This window comes from Phalangium opilio, unplaced genomic scaffold (assembly GCF_054372755.1).
Source record: "Phalangium opilio isolate 3A_F unplaced genomic scaffold, DU_Popi_V2 ptg000019l_1, whole genome shotgun sequence".
In the NCBI taxonomy this organism is placed as follows: domain Eukaryota; kingdom Metazoa; phylum Arthropoda; class Arachnida; order Opiliones; family Phalangiidae; genus Phalangium; species Phalangium opilio.
In genome coordinates this window covers 4,668,018-4,694,177 of record NW_028324152.1, presented here as the reverse complement: position 1 = coordinate 4,694,177, position 26,160 = coordinate 4,668,018, and the positions used below count along the sequence as shown (strand labels likewise).

Sequence of the window (26,160 nt, the reverse complement as noted above, 5' to 3'; positions counted from 1 at the left end):
TGAGACCACACAACACCGCTCCCGGATGGGCTCGAACCACCAACCTTTCGGTTAACAGCCGAACACACTAAGCATTGCATTACGGAAAATTAGAATTTAAAATGTTGTCATGTATTGTGGAAAACTTATGACTTTGTACGCTACATCTGAGACCCCAGAACACCTCTCCCGGGTGGGCTGGAACCACCAACCTTTCGGTTAACAGATGAACTCGATAACCATTGCGCAAAGGAAGCCCAAAAATTAAATGGTCTTCAGTTATTGTGGAAAAACTTTTATATTCTGGGTAACAGCTGACACCTCACAACACCGCTCCCAGATGGGCTAGAACCACCACCCTTTTGGTTAACAGCCGAACGCACTAAGCATTGCGCCACGGGAAATTAGAATTTAAAAGGTTGTCATGTATTGTGGAAAACTTATGACTTTTTACGCTACATCTGAGACCCCACAACACCGCTCCCGGGTGGGCCCGAACCACCAACCTTTCGGTTAACAGATGATAGCGATAACCGTTGCGCAACGGAAGCCCAAAAATTATATCGTCGTAGGGTATTGTGGAAAAACTTTGACTTTTTACGTCACATCTGAGACCTCAACACCGCTCCCAGATGGGCTCGAACCACCAACCTTTCAGTTAACAGCCGAACGCGCTAACCATTGAGCCAAGGAAGCTCAGAAATTCAATGGTTGTCAGGTATTGTGGAAAAACTTTGACTTTTTACGTCACCTCTGAGAACTCACAACACCGCTCCCGTATGGGCTCGAACCACCAACCTTTCGGTTAACAGCCGAACTCGCTAACCATTGCGCCACGGAAGCCCAAAAATTAAATGGCCGTCAGGTATTGTGGAAAAACTTTGAATTTTTACGTCATATATGAGACTCCACAACACCGCTCCGGGATGGGCTCGAACCACCAACCTTTCGGTTAACAGCCTAACGCGCTAACCATTGCGCCACGGAAGCCCAAAAAATAAACGTTCGTCAGGTATTGTGGGAAAACTTTGACTTTTTACGTCACATCTGAGGCCTCACAACACCGCTCTCGGGTGGGCTCGAACCACCGACCTCTCGGTTAACAGCCGAACGCACTAACCATTGCGCCATGGAAGCTTAGAATTTAAAATGTTGTCAGGTATTGTGGAAAAACTTTGGCTTTTTACGGTCCTTCTGAGATCTCACAACACCGCTCCCGGGTGGCCCGAACCACCAATATTTCGGTTAACAGATGAACGCGATAACCGTTGCGCAACGGAAGCCCAAAAATTATATCGTCGTCAGGTATTGTGGAAAAACTTTGACTTTTTACCTCTCCGTGTGACGTAGTCCAGGAGAAGTTCTGTAACGGCCGTGTCTGTCTGTGTGTGTGTGTGTGTGTGTGTCTGTCTGTGTGTCTGTCTGTCCGTTGTTACACCCACGTGACCGCGTTCGCAGTTTGCGTATCGGAGCAAACGTGTTCCCAATTTCCGGACCGCATTGACAGTTCACAGAAATTTGGAAAATTGTATTTCTCTCCTTTGGCTATTCTATACTTGAGTTCTCACACCACCATGTTTGGTCTTCGTCCATCCTATATGAACACCGGTCTGGTACTTTTCTGGCTTCCACCACCACCATCTTCTATTCTTTGTCAATCCCACATTGACACCAGTCTGCACTTACACTGGGCTTCTAACACCACCATCCACAAAGTCTATTCCACATAGACACCAATCTATATCATTGGCTTCTACTCCATTATCATCGTTTGGTTTTAGGATATACGCGGCGATCAGCTAGGGTTACGAGAAACGTCTAGCCTCCCTAAGGTGGGATCTCCACCAAAGGTTTTCGCAATTGCGCTTTTTCCTTACTATTATAATGGAAACGAATCGTATATATACCCCAAATTTGAAAAAAGCGGGCAAGAGGGGTACCCTTCACTTTAAACGTCAATATTAGCAAAGTTTGAGATGATAATAGGTATAACTTTATTTTAAACGATTTAACTATTATTAATGTTAATTATTGAAGATTAAAATAATTAAAAATAATTATATTTATTTAAATATTAAAGATAAACCTCTCGTGCAAAGAGAGAGATTATCATTGCCTCCTACATCTACCAAGGCCCGTGCATGCGATATATTTCCTTCATTGCCTCCTATATCTATTAAGGCCCGTGCATTGCGATATATTTTTCAAAACAACAACAAAAATGGGAAGCTCCTCTCAGAAACATAATAATTTCTTTTCTCTGTATATGAAATGAAAATATGGATAATATTGCTCTCCTTCTTTAATGGTATGAATCCTTGCCTGTCTATTAATATTTTACGTAAGAGAAATACGTATTTAGCGAAGCCTAGAGAGGATAAACATAAGCGAGATTGTTTCGGAAAAAAAATACTGCTTCCACTAATGGGTTTATACTCCTTGTTACTGTTGTATAGAGTAATCTTGATAAAAGCTTAAAAAATTACGAGAGGACAGATCTTTTTTATCCTCTTGTTTTATTCTTAATAAGAATATAAAACATTTATTTTGTATCAAAAAATATTTTTTGGTGCTGAGATTGCTTTAGAAAAATCCAAACGGTTAGGCATTGGTAAAAAAGACATGTGTAAGTTATTTGCAGAGATGATAATTGTTTTACATGTTTTAAATAAAACTGAAGCTTCCATTATTGTGTTTATGCTCCTTGTTTGTTTCACTGAAAACCATCTAGGTGTAGATAACAGTTAGACCAAAAATTTAAAAAAAAATAGTTGAAAATAGACCTTTTAAATTTGCGGGAGCCATTCTTGAGAATTTTTCTTTGCTTGTAGGTTGTCAATTTATCTACCAGTAAATATTTGTGTTTGGAAGTTGGATATTAAGTCAAATTAAGTGGTTGTAAAGAGCCAGCAGGTTTTTGCCGCTTCTTTTTGTGAGTATTCGATTTTTGTATGTAAAATGGAGGAAGATAATGTTGAGAGTAAGGATGAAATGCGGAAGCGCAAAGCGCGGGAAAAGATGAGGGCAAAAAGGTCGACGTTTTCATTGGTTACTTAAGTTTATATAATCTTCTCGACACGGAGAGGTAATATTTTGGTTTTCCCGACTTGTTACGTCACATCTGAGACCTCACAACACCGCTCCCGGATGGGCTCGAACCTCCAACCTTTCAGTTAACAGCCGAACGCGCTAACCATTGAGCCAAGGAAGCTCAGAAATTCAATGGTTGTCAGGTATTGTGGAAAAACTTTGACTTTTTACGTCACATCTGAGACCTCACAACACCGCTCCCGTATGGGCTCGAACCACCAACTCGCTAACCATTGCGCCACGGAAGCCCAAAAATTAAATGGCCGTCAGGTATTGTGGAAAAACTTTGAATTTTTACGTCACATATGAGACTCCACAACACCGCTCCGGGATGGGCTCGAACCACCAACCTTTCGGTTAACAGCCGAATGCGCTAACCATTGCGCCACGGAAGCCCAAAAAATAAATGTGCGTCAGGTATTGTGGGAAAACTTTGGCTTTTTACGTTCCTTCTGAGATCTCACAACACCGCTCCCGGGTTGGCCCGAACCCCCAACCTTTCGGTTAACAGATGAACGCGATAACCGTTGCGCAACGGAAGCCCAAAAATTATATCGTCGTCAGGTATTGTGGAAAAACTTTGACTTTTTACGTCACATCTGAGACCTCACAACACCGCTCCCGGATGGGCTCGAACCTCCAACCTTTCAGTTAACAGCCGAACGCGCTAACCATTGAGCCACGGAAGCTCAGAAATTCAATGGTTGTCAGGTATTGTGGAAAAACTTTGACTTTTTACGTCACATCTGAGACCTCACAACACCGCTCCCGGATGGGCTTGAACCACCAACCTTTCGGTTAACAGCCGAACGCACTAAGAATTGCGCCACGGAAGCTTAGAATTTAAAATGTTGTCAGGTATTGTGGAAAAACTTTGACTTTTTACGTTACATTTGATATCTCACAACACCGCTCCCGGGTGGGCTCGAACGACCAACCTTTCGGTTAACAGCCGAACGCGCTAACCATTGAGCCACGGAAGCTCAGAAATTAAATGGTTGTCAGGTATTGTGGAAAAACTTTGACTTTTTACGTCACATCTGAGACCTCACAACACCGCTCCCGGATGGGCTCGAACCACCAACCATTCGGCTAACAGCCGAACGCACTAAGCATTGCGCCACGGAAAATTAGAATTTAAAATGTTTTCATGTATTGTGGAAAACTTATGACTTTTTACGCTACATCTGAGACCCCACAACACCGCTCCCGGGTGGGCCCGAACCACCAACCTTTCGGTTAACAGATGAACGCGATAACCGTTGCGTAACGGAAGCCCAAAAATTATATGGCCGTCAGGTATTGTGGAAAAACTTTGACTTTTTACGTCATATCTTAAGCCTCACAACACCGCTCCCGGATGGGCTCGAACCACCGACCTTTCGGTTAACAGCCAAACGCACTAAGCATTGCGCCATGGAAGCTTAGAATTTAAAATGTTGTCAGGTATTGTAGAAAAACTTTGGCTTTTTACGTTCCTTCTGAGATCTCACAACACCGCTCCCGGGTGGGCCCGAACCACCAACCTTTCGGTTAACAGATGAACGCGATAACCGTTGCGCAACGGAAGCCCAAAAATTATATCGTCGTCAGGTATTGTGGAAAAACTTTGACTTTTTACGTCACATCTGAGACCTCACAACACCGCTCCCGGATGGGCTCGAACCTCCAACCTTTCAGTTAACAGCCGAACGCGCTAACCATTGAGCCACGGAAGTTCAGAAATTCAATGGTTGTCAGGTATTGTGGAAAAACTTTGACTTTTTACGTCACATCTGAGACCTCACAACACCGCTCCCGGATGGGCTTGAACCACCAACCTTTCGGTTAACAGCCGAACGCACTAAGAATTGCGCCACGGAAGCTTAGAATTTAAAATGTTGTCAGGTATTGTGTAAAAATTTTGCCTTTTTACGTTACATTTGATACCTCACAACACCGCTCCCGGGTGGGCTCGAACGACCAACATTTCGGTTAACAGCCGAACGCGCTAACCATTGAGCCACGGAAGCTCAGAAATTAAATGGTTGTCAGGTATGGTGGGAAAACTTTGACTTTTTAAGTCACATCTGAGACCTCACAACACCGCTCCCGGATGGGCTCGAACCACCAACCTTTCGGTTAACAGCCGAACGCACTAAGCATTGCGCCACGGAAAATTAGAATTTAAAAAGTTGTCATGTATTGTGGACGTATATGTGACGTAAAAAGTTTTCCCACAATATCTGACGAACATTTATTTTTTGGGCTTCCGTGGCGCAATGGTTAGCGCATTCGGCTGTTAATCGAAAGGTTAGTGGTTCCAGCCCACCCGGGAGAGGTGTTGTGGAGTCTCAGATGTGACGTAAAAAGTCAAAGTTTTTCCACAATACCTGACGGCCATTTAATTTTTGGGCTTCCGTGGCGCAATGGTTAGCGCGTTCGGCTGTTAAACGAAAGGTTGGTGGTTCGAGCCCATACGGGAGCGGTGTTGTGAGGTCTCAGATGTGACGTAAAAAGACAAAGTTTTTCCACAATACCTGACAACCATTGAATTTCTGAGCTTCCGTGGCTCAATGGTTAGCGCGTTCGGCTGCTAACTGAAAGGTTGGTGGTTCGAGCCCATCCGGGAGCGGTGTTGTGGGGTCTCAGATGTAGCGTAAAAAGTCATAAGTTTTCCACAATACATGAAAACATTTTAAATTCTAATTTTCCGTGGCGCAATGCTTAGTGCGTTCGGCTGTTAACCGAATGGTTGGTGGTTCGAGCCTATCCGGGAGCGGTGTTTTGAGGTCTCAGATGTGACGTAAAAAGTCAAAGTTTTTCCACAATACCTGACAACCGTTTAATTTCTGAGCTTCCGTGGCTCAATGGTTAGCGCGTTCGGCTGTTAACCGAAAGGTCGGTGGTTCGAGCCCACCCGAGAGCGGTGTCGTGAGGCCTCAGATGTGACGTAAAAAGTCAAAGTTTTCCAACAATACCTGACGAACATATATTTTTTGGGCTTCCGTGGCGCAATGGTTAGCGCATTCGGCTGTTAACCGAAAGGTTGGTGGTTCGAGCCCATCCCGGAGCGGTGTTGTGGAGTCTCATATGTGACGTAAAAAGTCAAACTTTTTCCACAATACCTGACGGCCATTTAATTTTTGGGCTTCCGTGGCGCAATGGTTAGCGCGTTCGGCTGTTAACCGAAAGTTTGGTGGATCGAGCCCATACGGGACCGGTGTTGTGAGGTCTCAGATGTGACGTAAAAAGTCAAAGTTTTTCCACAATACCTGACAACCATTGAATTTCTGAGCTTCCTTGGCTCAATGGTTAGCGCGTTCGGCTGTTATCTGAAAGGTTGGTGGTTCGAGCCCATCTGGGAGCGGTGTTGAGGTCTCAGATGTGACGTAAAAAGTCAAAGTTTTTCCACAATACCTGACGACGATATAATTTTTGGGCTTCCGTTACGCAACGGTTATCGCGTTCATCTGTTAACCGAAAGGTTGGTGGTTCGGGCCCACCCGGGAGCGGTGTTGTGGGGTCTCAGATGTAGCGTAAAAAGTCATAAGTTTTCCACAATACATGAAAATATTTTAAATTCTAATTTTCCGTGGCGCAATGCTTAGTGCGTTCGGCTGTTAACCGAAAGGTTGGTGGTTCGAGCCCACCCGGGAGCGGTGTTGTGAGGCCTCAGATGTGACGTAAAAAGTCAAAGTTTTCCCACAATACCTGACGAACATTTATTTTTGGGCTTCCGTGGCGCAATGGTTAGCGCATTCGGCTGTTAACCGAAAGGTTGGTGGTTCGAGCCCATCCCGGAGCGGTGTTGTGGAGTCTCATATGTGACGTAAAAAGTCAAAATTTTTCCACAATACCTGACGAACATTTATTTTTTGGGCTTCCGTGGCGCAATGCTTAGTGCGTTCGGCTGTTAACCGAATGGTTGGTGGTTCGAGCCCATCCGAGAGCGTTGTTGTGAGGTCTCAGATGTGACGTAAAAAGTCAAAGTTTTTCCACAATACCTGACAACCATTTAATTTCTGAGCTTCCGTGGGTCAATGGTTAGCGCGTTCGGCTGTTAACCGAAAGGTTGGTCGTTCGAGCCCACCCGGGAGCGGTGTTGTGAGATCTCAAATGTAACGTAAAATGTCAAAGTTTTTCCACAATACCTGACAACCATTGAATTTCTGAGCTTCCGTGGCTCAATGGTTAGCGTGTTCGGCTGTTAACTGAAAGGTTGGAGGTTCGAGCCCATCAGGGAGCGGTGTTGTGAGGTCTCAGATGTGACGTAAAAGGTCAAAGTTTTTCCACAATACCTGACGACGATATAAATTTTGGGCTTCCGTTGCGCAACGGTTATCGCGTTCATCTGTTAACCGAAAGGTTGGTGGTTCGGGCCACCCGGGAGCGGTGTTGTGAGATCTCAGAAGGAACGTAAAAAGCCAAAGTTTTTCCACAATACCTGACAACATTTTAAATTCTAAGCTTCCATGGCGCAATGCTTAGTGCGTTCGGCTGTTAACCGAAAGGTCGGTGGTTCGAGCCCACCCGGGAGCGGTGTTGTGAGGCCTCAGATGTGACGTAAAAAGTCAAAGTTTTCCCACAATACCTGACGAACATTTATTTTTTGGGCTTCCGTGGCGCAATGGTTAGCGCATTCGGCTGTTAATCGAAAGGTTAGTGGTTCCAGCCCACCCGGAAGAGGTGTTGTGGAGTCTCAGATGTGACGTAAAAAGTCAAAGTTTTTCCACAATACCTGACGGCCATTTAAATTTTGGGCTTCCGTGGCGCAATGGTTAGCGCGTTCGGCTGTTAATCGAAAGGTTAGTGGTTCCAGCCCACCCGGGAGAGGTGTTGTGGGGTCTCAGATGTGGCGTAAAAAGTCATAAGTTTTCCACAATACCTGACAACATTTTAAATTTTAAGCTTCTGTGGCGCAATGCTTAGTGCGTTCGGCTGTTAACGAAAAGGGTGGTGGTTCGAGCCCATCTGGGAGCGGTGTTGTGAGGTGTCAGCTGTAACCCAGAATATAAAAGTTTTTCCACAATACCTGACAACATTTTAAATTCTAATTTTCCGTGGCGCAATGCTTAGTGCGTTCGGCTGTTAACCCAATGGTTGGTGGTTCGAGCCCATCCGAGAGCGGTGTTGTGAGGTCTCAGATGTGACGTAAAAAGTCAAAGTTTTTCCACAATACCTGACAACCATTTAATTTCTGAGCTTCCGTGGGTCAATGGTTAGCGCGTTCGGCTGTTAACCGAAAGGTTGGTCGTTCGAGCCCACCCGGGAGCGGTGTTGTGAGATCTCAAATGTAACGTAAAAAGTCAAAGTTTTTCCACAATACCTGACAACCATTGAATTTCTGAGCTTCCGTGGCTCAATGGTTAGCGCGTTCGGCTGTTAACTGAAAGGTTGGAGGTTCGAGCCCATCCGGGAGCGGTGTTGTGAGGTCTCAGATGTGACGTAAAAGGTCAAAGTTTTTCCACAATACCTGACGACGATATAATTTTTGGGCTTCCGTTGCGCAACGGTTATCGCGTTTATCTGTTAACCGAAAGGTTGGTGGTTCGGGCCACCCGGGAGCGGTGTTGTGAAATCTCAGAAGGAACGTAAAAAGCCAAAGTTTTTCCACAATACCTGACGACGATATAATTTTTGGGCTTCCGTTGCGCAACGGTTATCGCGTTCGGCTGTTAACCGAAAGGTTGGTGGTTCGAGCCCATCCGGGAGCGGTGTTTTGAGGTCTCAGATTGGACGTAAAAAGTCAAAGTTTTTCCACAATACCTGACGACGATATAATTTTTGGGCTTCCGTTACGCAACGGTTATCGCGTTCATCTGTTAACCGAAAGGTTGGTGGTTCGGGCCACCCGGGAGCGGTGTTGTGAGATCTCAGAAGGAACGTAAAAAGCCAAAGTTTTTCCACAATACCTGGCAACATTTTAAATTCTAAGCTTCCATGGCGCAATGCTTAGTGCGTTCCGCTGTTAACCGAAAGGTCGGTGGTTCGAGCCCACCCGGGAGCGGTCTTGTGAGGCCTCAGATGTGACGTAAAAATTCAAAGTTTTCCCACAATACCTGACGAACATTTATTTTTTGGGCTTCCGTGGCGCAATGGTTAGCGCATTCGGCTGTTAACCGAAAGGTTGGTGGTTCGAGCCCATCCCGGAGCGGTGTTGTGGAGTCTCATATGTAACATAAAAAGTCAAAGTTTTTCCACAATACCTGACGGCCATTTAATTTTTGGGCTTCCGTGGCGCAATGGTTAGTGCGTTCGGCTGTTAACCGAAAGTTTGGTGGTTCGGGCCCACCCGGGAGCGGTGTTGTGAGATCTCAGAAGGAACGTAAAAAGCCAAAGTTTTTCTACAATACCTGACAACATTTTAAATCCTAAGCTTCCATGGCGCAATGCTTAGTGCGTTCGGCTGTTAACCGAAAGGTCGGTGGTTCGAGCCCATACGGGAGCGGTGTTGTGAGGTCTCAGATGTGACGTAAAAAGTCAAAGTTTTTCGACAATACCTGACAACCATTGAATTTCTGAGCTTCCGTGGCGCAATGCTTAGTGCGTTCGGCTGTTAACCGAATGGTTGGTGGTTCGAGCCCATCCGAGAGCGGTGTTGTGAGGTCTCAGATGTGACGTAAAAAGTCAAAGTTTTTCCACAATACCTGACAACCATTTAATTTCTGAGCTTCCGTGGGTCAATGGTTAGCGCGTTCGGCTGTTAATTGAAAGGTTGGTCGTTCTAGCCCACCCGGGAGCGGTGTTGTGAGATCTCAAATGTAACGTAAAAAGTCAAAGTTTTTCCACAATACCTGACGGCCATTTTATTTTTGGGCTTCCGTGGCGCAATGGTTAGCGCGTTCGGCTGTTAATCGAAAGGTTGGTGGTTCCAGCCCACCCGGGAGAGGTGTTGTGGGGTCTCTGATGTCTCGTAAAAAGTCATAAGTTTTCCACAATACCTGACGGCCATTTAATTTTTGGGCTTCCGTGGCGCAATGGTTAGCGCATTCGGCTGTTAACCGAAAGGTTGGTGGTTCGAGCCCATCCCGGAGCGGTGTTGTGGAGTCTTAGATGTGACGTAAAAAGTCAAAGTTTTTCCACAATACCTGACGGCCATTTAATTTTTGGGCTTCCGTGGCGCAATGATTAGCGCGTTCGGCTGTTAATCGAAAGGTTGGTGGTTCCAGCCCACCCGGGAGAGGTGTTGTGGGGTCTCAGATGTGGCGTAAAAAGTCATACGTTTTCCACAATACCTGACAACATTTTAAATTTTAAGCTTCCGTGGCGCAATGCTTAGTGCGTTCGGCTGTTAACCGAAAGGTCGGTGGTTCGAGCCCACCCGGGAGCGGTGTTGTGAGGCCTCAGATGTGACGTAAAAAGTCAAAGTTTTCCCACAATACCTGACGAACATATATTTTTTGGGCTTCCGTGGCGCAATGGTTAGCGCATTCGGCTGTTAAGCGAAAGGTTGGTTGTTCGAGCCCATCCCGGAGCGGTGTTTTGGAGTCTCATATGTGACGTAAAAAGTCAAAGTTTTTCCACAATACCTGACGGCCATTTAATTTTTAGGCTTCCGTGGCGCAATGGTTAGCGCGTTCGGCTGTTAACCGAAAGGTTGGTGGTTCGAGCCCATACGGGAGCGGTGTTGTGAGGTCTCAGATGTGACGTAAAAAGTCAAAGTTTTTCCACAAAACCTGACAACCATTGAATTCCTGAGCTTCCGTGGCTCAATGGTTAGCGCGTTCGGCTGTTAACTGAAAGGTTGGTGGTTCGAGCCCATCCGGGAGCGGTGTTGTGAGGTCTCAGATGTGACGTAAAAAGTCAAAGTTTTTCCACAATACCTGACGACGATATAATTTTTGGGCTACCGTTGCGCAACGGTTATCGCGTTCATATGTTAACCGAAAGGTTGGTGGTTCGGGCCCACCCGGGAGCGGTGTTGTGAGATCTCAGAAGGAACGTAAAAAGCCAAAGTTTTTCTACAATACCTGACAACATTTTAAATTCTAAGCTTCCATGGCGCAATGCTTAGTGCGTTCGGCTGTTAACCGAAAGGTCGGTGGTTCGACCCCACCCGGGAGCGGTGTTGTGAGGCCTCAGATGTGACGTAAAAAGTCAAAGTTTTCCCACAATACCTGACGAACATTTATTTTTTGGGCTTCCGTGGCGCAATGGTTAGCGCATTCGGCTGTTAACCGAAAGGTTGGTGGTTCGAGCCCATCCCGGAGCGGTGTTGTGGAGTCTCATATGTGACGTAAAAAGTCAAAGTTTTTCCACAATACCTGACGGCCATTTAATTTTTGGGCTTCCGTGGCGCAATGGTTAGCGAGTTCGGCTGTTAACCGAAAGGTTGGTGGTTCGAGCCCATACGGGAGCGGTGTTGTGAGTTCTCAGATGTGACGTAAAAAGTCAAAGTTTTTCCACAATACCTGACAACCATTGAATTTCTGAGCTTCCGTGGCGCAATGGTTAGCGAGTTCGGCTGTTAACTGAAAGGTTGGTGGTTCGAGCCCATCTGGGAGCGGTGTTGAGGTCTCAGATGTGACGTAAAAAGTCAAAGTTTTTCCACAATACCTGACGACGATATAATTTTTGGGCTTCCGTTGCGCAACGGTTATCGCGTTCATCTGTTAACCGAAAGGTTGGTGGTTCGGGCCCACCCGGGAGCGGTGTTGTGGGGTCTCAGATGTAGCGTAAAAAGTCATAAGTTTTCCACAATACATGACAACATTTTATATTCTAACTTTCCGTGGCTCAATGGTTAGCGCGTTCGGCTGTTAACTGAAAGGTTGGTGGTTCGAGCCCATCCGGGAGCGGTGTTGTGAGGTCTCAGATGTGACGTAAAAAGTCAAAGTTTTTCCACAATACCTGACGACGATATAATTTTTGGGCTTCCGTTGCGCAACGGTTATCGCGTTCATCTGTTAACCGAAAGGTTGGTGGTTCGGGCCCACCCGGGAGCGGTGTTGTGAGATCTCAGAAGGAACGTAAAAAGCCAAAGTTTTTCTACAATACCTGACAACATTTTAAATTCTAAGCTTCCATGGCGCACTGCTTAGTGCGTTCGGCTGTTAACCGAAAGGTCGGTGGTTCGAGCCCACCCAGGAGCGGTGTTGTGAGGCCTCAGATGTGACGTAAAAAGTCAAAGTTTTCCCACAATACCTGACGAACATTTATTTTTTGGGCTTCCGTGGCGCAATGGTTAGCGCATTCGGCTGTTAACCAAAAATCGCATGTTTTTTTTCTTCAAGATACAAAATCCGTGACAACGATTTCTTCTTGAAAATTGAATTTAAACAGTTTTTTGAATGAATATCGTTACATTTGCTTGAATTAAAGCAAAAAGTACAAAAATATTGGTTTCAGTAGTTATATTTGAAAATATTGAAAAAATACTCAAAATGTGCTTCTCTGGTCGAGAAACGTCGTTTTCGAAAATGTTATTAAAAATCGAGGTACATTTTTATTTATTGATCAATCGAGATGAAATCACTTTTAATGAGTATTACGTAGGTAATTAAGCTGAATTGGGTCAAAAATTTGTCCAGAAAAAAATGCATTCAAAAGTGTACTGAAAAAATCGCATGTTTTTTTTCATCAAGATACAAAATCCGTGACAACGATTTCTTACTGAAAATTCATTTTCAACCGTTTTTTGAATGAATATCGTTACATTTGCTTGAATTGCAGCAAAAAATACAAAAATAATGGTTTCAGTGGTTATATTTGAAAATAGTGAAAAAATTCTCAAAATGTGCTTCTCTGGTCGAGAAACGTCGTTTTCGAAAATGTTATTAAAAATCGAGGTACATTTTTATTTATTGATCAATCGAGATGAAATCACTTTTAATGAGTATTATGTAGGTAATTAAGCTGAACTGGGTCAAAAATTTGTCCAGAAAAAAATGCATTCAAAAGTGTACCGAAAAAATCGCATGTTTTTTTTCTTCAAGATACAAAATCCGTGACAACGATTTCTTCTTGAAAATTGAATTTAAACAGTTTTTTGAATGAATATCGTTACATTTGCTTGAATTAAAGCAAAAAGTACAAAAATAATTGTTTTAGTGGTTATATTTGAAAATATTGAAAAAATACTCAAAATGTGCTTCTCTGGTCGAGAAACGTCGTTTTCGAAAATGTTATTAAAAATCGAGGTACATTTTTATTTATTGATCAATCGAGATGAAATCACTTTTAATGAGTATTATGTAGGTAATTAAGCTGAATTGGGTCAAAAATTTGTCCAGAAAAAAATGCATTCAAAAGTGTACCGAAAAAATCGCATGTTTTTTTTCATCAAGATACAAAATCCGTGACAACGATTTCTTACTGAAAATTCATTTTGAACCGTTTTTTGAATGAATATCGTTACATTTGCTTGAATTGCAGCAAAAAATACAAAAATAATGGTTTCAGTGGTTATATTTGAAAATAGTGAAAAAATTCTCAAAATGTGCTTTTCTGGTCGAGAAACGTCGATTTTGAAAAAGGTATTAAAAATCGAGGTACATTTTTATTTATTGATCAATCGATATGAAATCACTTTTAATGAGTATTTTATAGGTAATTAAGCCGAATTCGGTCAAAAATTTGTCCAGAAGAAAATGCATTCAAACGTGTACCGAAAAAATTGCATGTTTTTTTTCTTCAAGATACAAAATCCGTGACAACGATTCTTATTGAAAATTGAATTGAAACAGTTTTTTGAATGAATATCGTTACATTTGCTTGAATTAAAGCAAAAAGTACAAAAATAATTGTTTCAGTGGTTATATTTGAAAATATTGAAAAAATACTCAAAATGTGCTTCTCTGGTCGAGAAACGTCGTTTTCAAAAATGTTATTAAAAATCGAGGTACATTTTTATTTATTGATCAATCGAGATGAAATCACTTTTAATGAGTATTATGTAGGTAATTAAGCTGAACTGGGTCAAAAATTTGTCCAGAAAAAAATGCATTCAAAAGTGTACCGAAAAAATCGCATGTTTTTTTTTCATCAAGATACAAAATCCGTGACAACGATTTCTTACTGAAAATTCATTTTGAACCGTTTTTTGAATGAATATCGTTACATTTGCTTATATTGCAGCAAAAAATACAAAAATAATGGTTTCAGTGGTTATATTTGAAAATAGTGAAAAAATTCTCAAAATGTGCTTTTCTGGTCGAGAAACGTCGATTTTGAAAAAGGTATTAAAAATCGAGGTACATTTTTATTTATTGATCAATCGAGATGAAATGACTTTTAATGAGTATTTTATAGATAATTAAGCCGAATTCGGTCAAAAATTTGTCCAGAAGAAAATGCATTCAAACGTGTACCGAAAAAATTGCATGTTTTTTTTCTTCAAGATACAAAATCCGTGACAACGATTCTTATTGAAAATTGAATTGAAACAGTTTTTTGAATGAATATCGTTACATTTGCTTGAATTAAAGCAAAAAGTACAAAAATAATTGTTTCAGTGGTTATATTTGAAAATATTGAAAAAATACTCAAAATGTGCTTCTCTGGTCGAGAAACGTCGTTTTCGAAAATGTTATTAAAAATCGAGGTACATTTTTATTTATTGATCAATCGAGATGAAATCACTTTTAATGAGTATTATGTAGGTAATTAAGCTGAACTGGGTCAAAAATTTGTCCAGAAAAAAATGCATTCAAAAGTGTACCGAACAAATCGCATGTTTTTTTTCATCAAGATACAAAATCCGTGACAACGATTTCTTACTGAAAATTCATTTTGAACCGTTTTTTGAATGAATATCGTTACATTTGCTTGAATTGCAGCAAAAAATACAAAAATAATGGTTTCAGTGGTTATATTTGAAAATAGTGAAAAAATTCTCAAAATGTGCTTTTCTGGTCGAGAAACGTCGATTTTGAAAAAGGTATTAAAAATCGAGGTACATTTTTATTTATTGATCAATCGAGATGAAATGACTTTTAATGAGTATTTTATAGGTAATTAAGCCGAATTCGGTCAAAAATTTGTCCAGAAGAAAATGCATTCAAAAGTGTACCGAAAAAATTGCATGTTTTTTTTCTTCAAGATACAAAATCCGTGACAACGATTCTTATTGAAAATTGAATTGAAACAGTTTTTTGAATGAATATCGTTACATTTGCTTGAATTAAAGCAAAAAGTACAAAAATAATTGTTTCAGTGGTTATATTTGAAAATATTGAAAAAATACTCAAAATGTGCTTCTCTGGTCGAGAAACGTCGTTTTCGAAAATGTTATTAAAAATCGAGGTACATTTTTATTTATTGATCAATCGAGATGAAATCACTTTTAATGAGTATTATGTAGGTAATTAAGCTGAACTGGGTCAAAAATTTGTCCAGAAAAAAATGCATTCAAAAGTGTACCGAACAAATCGCATGTTTTTTTTCATCAAGATACAAAATCCGTGACAACGATTTCTTACTGAAAATTCATTTTGAACCGTTTTTTGAATGAATATCGTTACATTTGCTTGAATTGCAGCAAAAAATACAAAAATAATGGTTTCAGTGGTTATATTTGAAAATAGTGAAAAAATTCTCAAAATGTGCTTTTCTGGTCGAGAAACGTCGATTTTGAAAAAGGTATTAAAAATCGAGGTACATTTTTATTTATTGATCAATCGAGATGAAATGACTTTTAATGAGTATTTTATAGGTAATTAAGCCGAATTCGGTCAAAAATTTGTCCAGAAGAAAATGCATTCAAAAGTGTACCGAAAAAATTGCATGTTTTTTTTCTTCAAGATACAAAATCCGTGACAACGATTCTTATTGAAAATTGAATTGAAACAGTTTTTTGAATGAATATCGTTACATTTGCTTGAATTAAAGCAAAAAGTACAAAAATAATTGTTTCAGTGGTTATATTTGAAAATATTGAAAAAATACTCAAAATGTGCTTCTCTGGTCGAGAAACGTCGTTTTCGAAAATGTTATTAAAAATCGAGGTACATTTTTATTTATTGATCAATCGAGATGAAATCACTTTTAATGAGTATTATGTAGGTAATTAAGCTGAACTGGGTCAAAAATTTGTCCAGAAAAAAATGCATTCAAAAGTGTACCGAACAAATCGCATGTTTTTTTTCATCAAGATACAAAATCCGTGACAACGATTTCTTACTGAAAATTCATTTTGAACCGTTTTTTGAATGAATATCGTTACATTTGCTTGAATTGCAGCAAAAAATACAAAAATAATGGTTTCAGTGGTTATATTTGAAAATAGTGAAAAAATTCTCAAAATGTGCTTTTCTGGTCGAGAAACGTCGTTTTCGAAAATGTTATTAAAAATCGAGGTACATTTTTATTTATTGATCAATCGAGATGAAATCACTTTTAATGAGTATTATGTAGGTAATTAAGCTGAACTGGGTCAAAAATTTGTCCAGAAAAAAATGCATTCAAAAGTGTACCGAAAAAATCGCATGTTTTTTTTCATCAAGATACAAAATCCGTGACAACGATTTCTTACTGAAAATTCATTTTGAACCGTTTTTTGAATGAATATCGTTACATTTGCTTATATTGCAGCAAAAAATACAAAAATAATGGTTTCAGTGGTTATATTTGAAAATATTGAAAAAATACTCAAAATGTGCTTCTCTGGTCGAGAAACGTCGTTTTCGAAAATGTTATTAAAAATCGAGGTACATTTTTATTTATTGATCAATCGAGATGAAATCACTTTTAATGAGTATTATGTAGGTAATTAAGCTGAACTGGGTCAAAAATTTGTCCAGAAAAAAATGCATTCAAAAGTGTACCGAAAAAATCGCATGTTTTTTCCATCAAGATACAAAATCCGTGACAACGATTTCTTACTGAAAATTCATTTTGAACCGTTTTTTGAATGAATATCGTTACATTTGCTTGAATTGCAGCAAAAAATACAAAAATAATGGTTTCAGTGGTTATATTTGAAAATAGTGAAAAAATTCTCAAAATGTGCTTTTCTGGTCGAGAAACGTCGATTTTGAAAAAGGTATTAAAAATCGAGGTACATTTTTTTTATTGATCAATCGAGATGAAATCACTTTTAATGAGTATTTTATAGGTAATTAAGCCAAATTCGGTCAAAAATTTGTCCAGAAGAAAATGCATTCAAAAGTGTACCGAAAAAATCGCATGTTTTTTTTCTTCAAAATACAAAATCCGTGACAACGATTTCTTATTGAAAATTGAATTTAAACAGTTTTTTGAATGAATATCGTTACATTTGCTTGAATTAAAGCAAAAATTACAAAAATAATTGTTTCAGTGGTTATATTTGAAAATATTGAAAAAATACTCAAAAATGTGCTTCTCTGGTCGAGAAGCGTCGTTTTCGAAAATGTTATTAAAAATCGAGGTACATTTTTATTTATTGATCAATCGAGATGAAATCACTTTTAATGAGTATTATGTAGGTAATTAAGCTGAACTGGGTCAAAAATTTGTCCAGAAAAAAATGCATTCAAAAGTGTACCGAAAAAATCGCATGTTTTTTTTCATCAAGATACAAAATCCGTGACAACGATTTCTTACTGAAAATTCATTTTGAACCGTTTTTTGAATGTATATCGTTACATTTGCTTGAATTGCAGCAAAAAATACAAAAATAATGGTTTCAGTGGTTATATTTGAAAATAGTGAAAAAATTCTCAAAATGTGCTTTTCTGGTCGAGAAACGTCGATTTTGAAAAAGGTATTAAAAATCGAGGTACATTTTTATTTATTGATCAATCGAGATGAAATCACTTTTAATGAGTATTATGTAGGTAATTAAGCTGAACTGGGTCAAAAATTTGTCCAGAAAAAAATGCATTCAAAAGTGTACCGAAAAAATCGCATGTTTTTTTTCTTCAAGATACAAAATCCGTGACAACGATTCTTATTGAAAATTGAATTGAAACAGTTTTTTGAAAGAATATCGTTACATTTGCTTGAATTAAAGCAAAAAGTACAAAAATAATTGTTTCAGTGGTTATATTTGAAAATATTGAAAAAATACTCAAAATGTGCTTCTCTGGTCGAGAAACGTCGTTTTCGAAAATGTTATTAAAAATCGAGGTACATTTTTATTTATTGATCAATCGAGATGAAATCACTTTTAATGAGTATTATGTAGGTAATTAAGCTGAACTGGGTCAAAAATTTGTCCAGAAAAAAATGCATTCAAAAGTGTACCGAAAAAATCGCATGTTTTTTTTCTTCAAGATACAAAATCCGTGACAACGATTTCTTCTTGAAAATTGAATTTAAACAGTTTTTTGAATGAATATCGTTACATTTGCTTGAATTAAAGCAAAAAGTACAAAAATATTGGTTTCAGTAGTTATATTTGAAAATATTGAAAAAATACTCAAAATGTGCTTCTCTGGTCGAGAAACGTCGTTTTCGAAAATGTTATTAAAAATCGAGGTACATTTTTATTTATTGGTCAATCGAGATGAAATCACTTTTAATGAGTATTACGTAGGTAATTAAGCTGAATTGGGTCAAAAATTTGTCCAGAAAAAAATGCATTCAAAAGTGTACCGAAAAAATCGCATGTTTTTTTTCATCAAGATACAAAATCCGTGACAACGATTTCTTACTGAAAATTCATTTTCAACCGTTTTTTGAATGAATATCGTTACATTTGCTTGAATTGCAGCAAAAAATACAAAAATAATGGTTTCAGTGGTTATATTTGAAAATAGTGAAAAAATTCTCAAAATGTGCTTTTCTGGTCGAGAAACGTCGATTTTGAAAAAGGTATTAAAAATCGAGGTACATTTTTATTTATTGATCAATCGAGATGAAATCACTTTTAATGAGTATTTTATAGGTAATTAAGCCGAATTCGGTCAAAAATTTGTCCAGAAGAAAATGCATTCAAAAGTGTACCGAAAAAATCGCATGTTTTTTTTCTTCAAGATACAAAATCCGTGACAACGATTCTTATTGAAAATTGAATTGAAACAGTTTTTTGAATGAATATCGTTACATTTGCTTGAATTAAAGCAAAAAGTACAAAAATAATTGTTTCAGTGGTTATATTTGAAAATATTGAAAAAATACTCAAAATGTACTTCTCTGGTCGAGAAACGTCGTTTTCGAAAATGTTATTAAAAATCGAGGTACATTTTTATTTATTGATCAATCGAGATGAAATCACTTTTAATGAGTATTATGTAGGTAATTAAGCTGAATTGGGTCAAAAATTTGTCCAGAAAAAAATGCATTCAAAAGTGTACCGAAAAAATCGCATGTTTTTTTTCATCAAGATACAAAATCCGTGACAACGATTTCTTACTGAAAATTCATTTTCAACCGTTTTTTGAATGAATATCGTTACATTTGCTTGAATTGCAGCAAAAAATACAAAAATAATGGTTTCAGTGGTTATATTTGAAAATAGTGAAAAAATTCTCAAAATGTGCTTTTCTGGTCGAGAAACGTCGATTTTGAAAAAGGTATTAAAAATCGAGGTACATTTTTATTTATTGATCAATCGAGATGAAATCACTTTTAATGAGTATTTTATAGGTAATTAAGCCGAATTCGGTCAAAAATTTGTCCAGAAGAAAATGCATTCAAAAGTGTACCGAAAAAATCGCATGTTTTTTTTCTTCAAGATACAAAATCCGTGACAACGATTCTTATTGAAAATTGAATTGAAACAGTTTTTTGAATGAATATCGTTACATTTGCTTGAATTAAAGCAAAAAGTACAAAAATAATTGTTTCAGTGGTTATATTTGAAAATATTGAAAAAATACTCAAAATGTACTTCTCTGGTCGAGAAACGTCGTTTTCGAAAATGTTATTAAAAATCGAGGTACATTTTTATTTATTGATCAATCGAGATGAAATCACTTTTAATGAGTATTATGTAGGTAATTAAGCTGAATTGGGTCAAAAATTTGTCCAGAAGAAAATGCATTCAAAAGTGTACCGAAAAAATCGCATGTTTTTTTTCTTCAAGATACAAAATCCGTGACAACGATTCTTATTGAAAATTGAATTGAAACAGTTTTTTGAAAGAATATCGTTACATTTGCTTGAATTAAAGCAAAAAGTACAAAAATAATTGTTTCAGTGGTTATATTTGAAAATATTGAAAAAATACTCAAAATGTGCTTCTCTGGTCGAGAAACGTCGTTTTCGAAAATGTTATTAAAAATCGAGGTACATTTTTATTTATTGATCAATCGAGATGAAATCACTTTTAATGAGTATTATGTAGGTAATTAAGCTGAACTGGGTCAAAAATTTGTCCAGAAAAAAATGCATTCAAAAGTGTACCGAAAAAATCGCATGTTTTTTTTCTTCAAGATACAAAATCCGTGACAACGATTCTTATTGAAAATTGAATTGAAACAGTTTTTTGAAAGAATATCGTTACATTTGCTTGAATTAAAGCAAAAAGTACAAAAATAATTGTTTCAGTGGTTATATTTGAAAATATTGAAAAAATACTCAAAATGTGCTTCTCTGGTCGAGAAACGTCGTTTTCGAAAATGTTATTAAAAATCGAGGTACATTTTTATTTATTGATCAATCGAGATGAAATCACTTTTAATGAGTATTATGTAGGTAATTAAGCTGAACTGGGTCAAAAATTTGTCCAGAAAAAAATGCATTCAAAAGTGTACCGAAAAAATCGCATGTTTTTTTTCTTCAAGATACAAAATCCGTGACAACGATTTCTTCTTGAAAATTGAATTTAAACAGTTTTTTGAATGAATATCGTTACATTTGCTTGAATTAAAGCAAAAAGTACAAAAATATTGGTTTCAGTAGTTATATTTGAAAATATTGAAAAAATACTCAAAATGTGCTTCTCTGGTCGAGAAACGTCGTTTTCGAAAATGTTATTAAAAATCGAGGTACATTTTTATTTATTGGTCAATCGAGATGAAATCACTTTTAATGAGTATTACGTAGGTAATTAAGCTGAATTGGGTCAAAAATTTGTCCAGAAAAAAATGCATTCAAAAGTGTACCGAAAAAATCGCATGTTTTTTTTCATCAAGATACAAAATCCGTGACAACGATTTCTTACTGAAAATTCATTTTCAACCGTTTTTTGAATGAATATCGTTACATTTGCTTGAATTGCAGCAAAAAATACAAAAATAATGGTTTCAGTGGTTATATTTGAAAATAGTGAAAAAATTCTCAAAATGTGCTTTTCTGGTCGAGAAACGTCGATTTTGAAAAAGGTATTAAAAATCGAGGTACATTTTTATTTATTGATCAATCGAGATGAAATCACTTTTAATGAGTATTTTATAGGTAATTAAGCCGAATTCGGTCAAAAATTTGTCCAGAAGAAAATGCATTCAAAAGTGTACCGAAAAAATCGCATGTTTTTTTTCTTCAAGATACAAAATCCGTGACAACGATTCTTATTGAAAATTGAATTGAAACAGTTTTTTGAATGAATATCGTTACATTTGCTTGAATTAAAGCAAAAAGTACAAAAATAATTGTTTCAGTGGTTATATTTGAAAATATTGAAAAAATACTCAAAATGTACTTCTCTGGTCGAGAAACGTCGTTTTCGAAAATGTTATTAAAAATCGAGGTACATTTTTATTTATTGATCAATCGAGATGAAATCACTTTTAATGAGTATTATGTAGGTAATTAAGCTGAATTGGGTCAAAAATTTGTCCAGAAGAAAATGCATTCAAAAGTGTACCGAAAAAATCGCATGTTTTTTTTCTTCAAGATACAAAATCCGTGACAACGATTCTTATTGAAAATTGAATTGAAACAGTTTTTTGAAAGAATATCGTTACATTTGCTTGAATTAAAGCAAAAAGTACAAAAATAATTGTTTCAGTGGTTATATTTGAAAATATTGAAAAAATACTCAAAATGTGCTTCTCTGGTCGAGAAACGTCGTTTTCGAAAATGTTATTAAAAATCGAGGTACATTTTTATTTATTGATCAATCGAGATGAAATCACTTTTAATGAGTATTATGTAGGTAATTAAGCTGAACTGGGTCAAAAATTTGTCCAGAAAAAAATGCATTCAAAAGTGTACCGAAAAAATCGCATGTTTTTTTTCTTCAAGATACAAAATCCGTGACAACGATTTCTTCTTGAAAATTGAATTTAAACAGTTTTTTGAATGAATATCGTTACATTTGCTTGAATTAAAGCAAAAAGTACAAAAATATTGGTTTCAGTAGTTATATTTGAAAATATTGAAAAAATACTCAAAATGTTCTTCTCTGGTCGAGAAACGTCGTTTTCGAAAATGTTATTAAAAATCGAGGTACATTTTTATTTATTGGTCAATCGAGATGAAATCACTTTTAATGAGTATTACGTAGGTAATTAAGCTGAATTGGGTCAAAAATTTGTCCAGAAAAAAATGCATTCAAAAGTGTACCGAAAAAATCGCATGTTTTTTTTCATCAAGATACAAAATCCGTGACAACGATTTCTTACTGAAAATTCATTTTCAACCGTTTTTTGAATGAATATCGTTACATTTGCTTGAATTGCAGCAAAAAATACAAAAATAATGGTTTCAGTGGTTATATTTGAAAATAGTGAAAAAATTCTCAAAATGCGCTTTTCTGGTCGAGAAACGTCGATTTTGAAAAAGGTATTAAAAATCGAGGTACATTTTTATTTATTGATCAATCGAGATGAAATCACTTTTAATGAGTATTATGTAGGTAATTAAGCTGAACTGGGTCAAAAATTTGTCCAGAAAAAAATGCATTGAAAAGTGTACCGAAAAAATCGCATGTTTTTTTTCTTCAAGATACAAAATCCGTGACAACGATTTCTTCTTGAAAATTGAATTTAAACAGTTTTTTGAATGAATATCGTTACATTTGCTTGAATTAAAGCAAAAAGTACAAAAATAATGGTTTCAGTGGTTATATTTGAAAATAGTGAAAAAATTCTCAAAATGTGCTTTTCTGGTCGAGAAACGTCGATTTTGAAAAAGGTATTAAAAATCGAGGTACATTTTTATTTATTGATCAATCGAGATGAAATCACTTTTAATGAGTATTTTATAGGTAATTAAGCCGAATTCGGTCAAAAATTTGTCCAGAAGAAAATGCATTCAAAAGTGTACCGAAAAAATCGCATGTTTTTTTTCTTCAAGATACAAAATCCGTGACAACGATTCTTATTGAAAATTGAATTGAAACAGTTTTTTGAATGAATATCGTTACATTTGCTTGAATTAAAGCAAAAAGTACAAAAATAATTGTTTCAGTGGTTATATTTGAAAATATTGAAAAAATACTCAAAATGTACTTCTCTGGTCGAGAAACGTCGTTTTCGAAAATGTTATTAAAAATCGAGGTACATTTTTATTTATTGATCAATCGAGATGAAATCACTTTTAATGAGTATTATGTAGGTAATTAAGCTGAATTGGGTCAAAAATTTGTCCAGAAGAAAATGCATTCAAAAGTGTACCGAAAAAATCGCATGTTTTTTTCTTCAAGATACAAAATCCGTGACAACGATTCTTATTGAAAATTGAATTGAAACAGTTTTTTGAAAGAATATCGTTACATTTGCTTGAATTAAAGCAAAAAGTACAAAAATAATTGTTTCAGTGGTTATATTTGAAAATATTGAAAAAATACTCAAAATGTGCTTCTCTGGTCGAGAAACGTCGTTTTCGAAAATGTTATTAAAAATCGAGGTACATTTTTATTTATTGATCAATCGAGATGAAATCACTTTTAATGAGTATTATGTAGGTAATTAAGCTGAACTGGGTCAAAAATTTGTCCAGAAAAAAATGCATTCAAAAGTGTACCGAAAAAATCGCATGTTTTTTTTCTTCAAGATACAAAATCCGTGACAACGATTTCTTCTTGAAAATTGAATTTAAACAGTTTTTTGAATGAATATCGTTACATTTGCTTGAATTAAAGCAAAAAGTACAAAAATATTGGTTTCAGTAGTTATATTTGAAAATATTGAAAAAATACTCAAAATGTGCTTCTCTGGTCGAGAAACGTCGTTTTCGAAAATGTTATTAAAAATCGAGGTACATTTTTATTTATTGGTCAATCGAGATGAAATCACTTTTAATGAGTATTACGTAGGTAATTAAGCTGAATTGGGTCAAAAATTTGTCCAGAAAAAAATGCATTCAAAAGTGTACCGAAAAAATCGCATGTTTTTTTTCATCAAGATACAAAATCCGTGACAACGATTTCTTACTGATAATTCATTTTCAACCGTTTTTTGAATGAATATCGTTACATTTGCTTGAATTGCAGCAAAAAATACAAAAATAATGGTTTCAGTGGTTATATTTGAAAATAGTGAAAAAATTCTCAAAATGTGCTTTTCTGGTCGAGAAACGTCGATTTTGAAAAAGGTATTAAAAATCGAGGTACATTTTTATTTATTGATCAATCGAGATGAAATCACTTTTAATGAGTATTTTATAGGTAATTAAGCCGAATTCGGTCAAAAATTTGTCCAGAAGAAAATGCATTCAAAAGTGTACCGAAAAAATCGCATGTTTTTTTTCTTCAAGATACAAAATCCGTGACAACGATTCTTATTGAAAATTGAATTGAAACAGTTTTTTGAATGAATATCGTTACATTTGCTTGAATTAAAGCAAAAAGTACAAAAATAATTGTTTCAGTGGTTATATTTGAAAATATTGAAAAAATACTCAAAATGTACTTCTCTGGTCGAGAAACGTCGTTTTCGAAAATGTTATTAAAAATCGAGGTACATTTTTATTTATTGATCAATCGAGATGAAATCACTTTTAATGAGTATTATGTAGGTAATTAAGCTGAATTGGGTCAAAAATTTGTCCAGAAAAAAATGCATTCAAAAGTGTACCGAAAAAATCGCATATTTTTTTTCATCAAGATACAAAATCCGTGACAACGATTTCTTACTGAAAATTCATTTTGAACCGTTTTTTGAATGAATATCGTTACATTTGCTTGAATTGCAGCAAAAAATACAAAATAATGGTTTCAGTGGTTATATTTGAAAATATTGAAAAAATACTCAAAATGTGCTTCTCTGGTCGAGAAACGTCGTTTTCGAAAATGTTATTAAAAATCGAGGTACATTTTTATTTATTGATCAATCGAGATGAAATCACTTTTAATGAGTATTTTATAGGTAATTAAGTCGAATTCGGTCAAAAATTTGTCCAGAAGAAAATGCATTCAAAAGTGTACCGAAAAAATCGCATGTTTTTTTTCTTCAAGATACAAAATCCGTGACAACGATTTCTTCTTGAAAATTGAATTTAAACAGTTTTTTGAATGAATATCGTTACATTTGCTTGAATTAAAGCAAAAAGTACAAAAATAATGGTTTCAGTGGTTATATTTGAAAATAGTGAAAAAATTCTCAAAATGTGCTTTTCTGGTCGAGAAACGTCGATTTTGAAAAAGGTATTAAAAATCGAGGTACATTTTTATTTATTGATCAATCGAGATGAAATCACTTTTAATGAGTATTTTATAGGTAATTAAGCCGAATTCGGTCAAAAATTTGTCCAGAAGAAAATGCATTCAAAAGTGTACCGAAAAAATCGCATGTTTTTTTTCTTCAAGATACAAAATCCGTGACAACGATTCTTATTGAAAATTGAATTGAAACAGTTTTTTGAATGAATATCGTTACATTTGCTTGAATTAAAGCAAAAAGTACAAAAATAATTGTTTCAGTGGTTATATTTGAAAATATTGAAAAAATACTCAAAATGTACTTCTCTGGTCGAGAAACGTCGTTTTCGAAAATGTTATTAAAAATCGAGGTACATTTTTATTTATTGATCAATCGAGAAGAAATCACTTTTAATGAGTATTATGTAGGTAATTAAGCTGAATTGGGTCAAAAATTTGTCCAGAAAAAAATGCATTCAAAAGTGTACCGAAAAAATCGCATGTTTTTTTTCATCAAGATACAAAATCCGTGACAACGATTTCTTACTGAAAATTCATTTTGAACCGTTTTTTGAATGAATATCGTTACATTTGCTTGAATTGCAGCAAAAAATACAAAAATAATGGTTTCAGTGGTTATATTTGAAAATATTGAAAAAATACTCAAAATGTGCTTCTCTGGTCGAGAAACGTCGTTTTCGAAAATGTTATTAAAAATCGAG

At 36.4% G+C, this 26,160-nt stretch overlaps 1 non-coding gene across 1 annotated transcript; it reads left to right on the top strand.

The window, feature by feature from the left end:
• Positions 1-5,610: 5,610 nt before the first annotated feature.
• On the top strand, positions 5,611-5,683 carry TRNAS-GCU (transfer RNA serine (anticodon GCU)). Its single transcript has one exon. It is a non-coding gene; the product is annotated as a tRNA-Ser (tRNA).
• Positions 5,684-26,160: the final 20,477 nt, after the last annotated feature.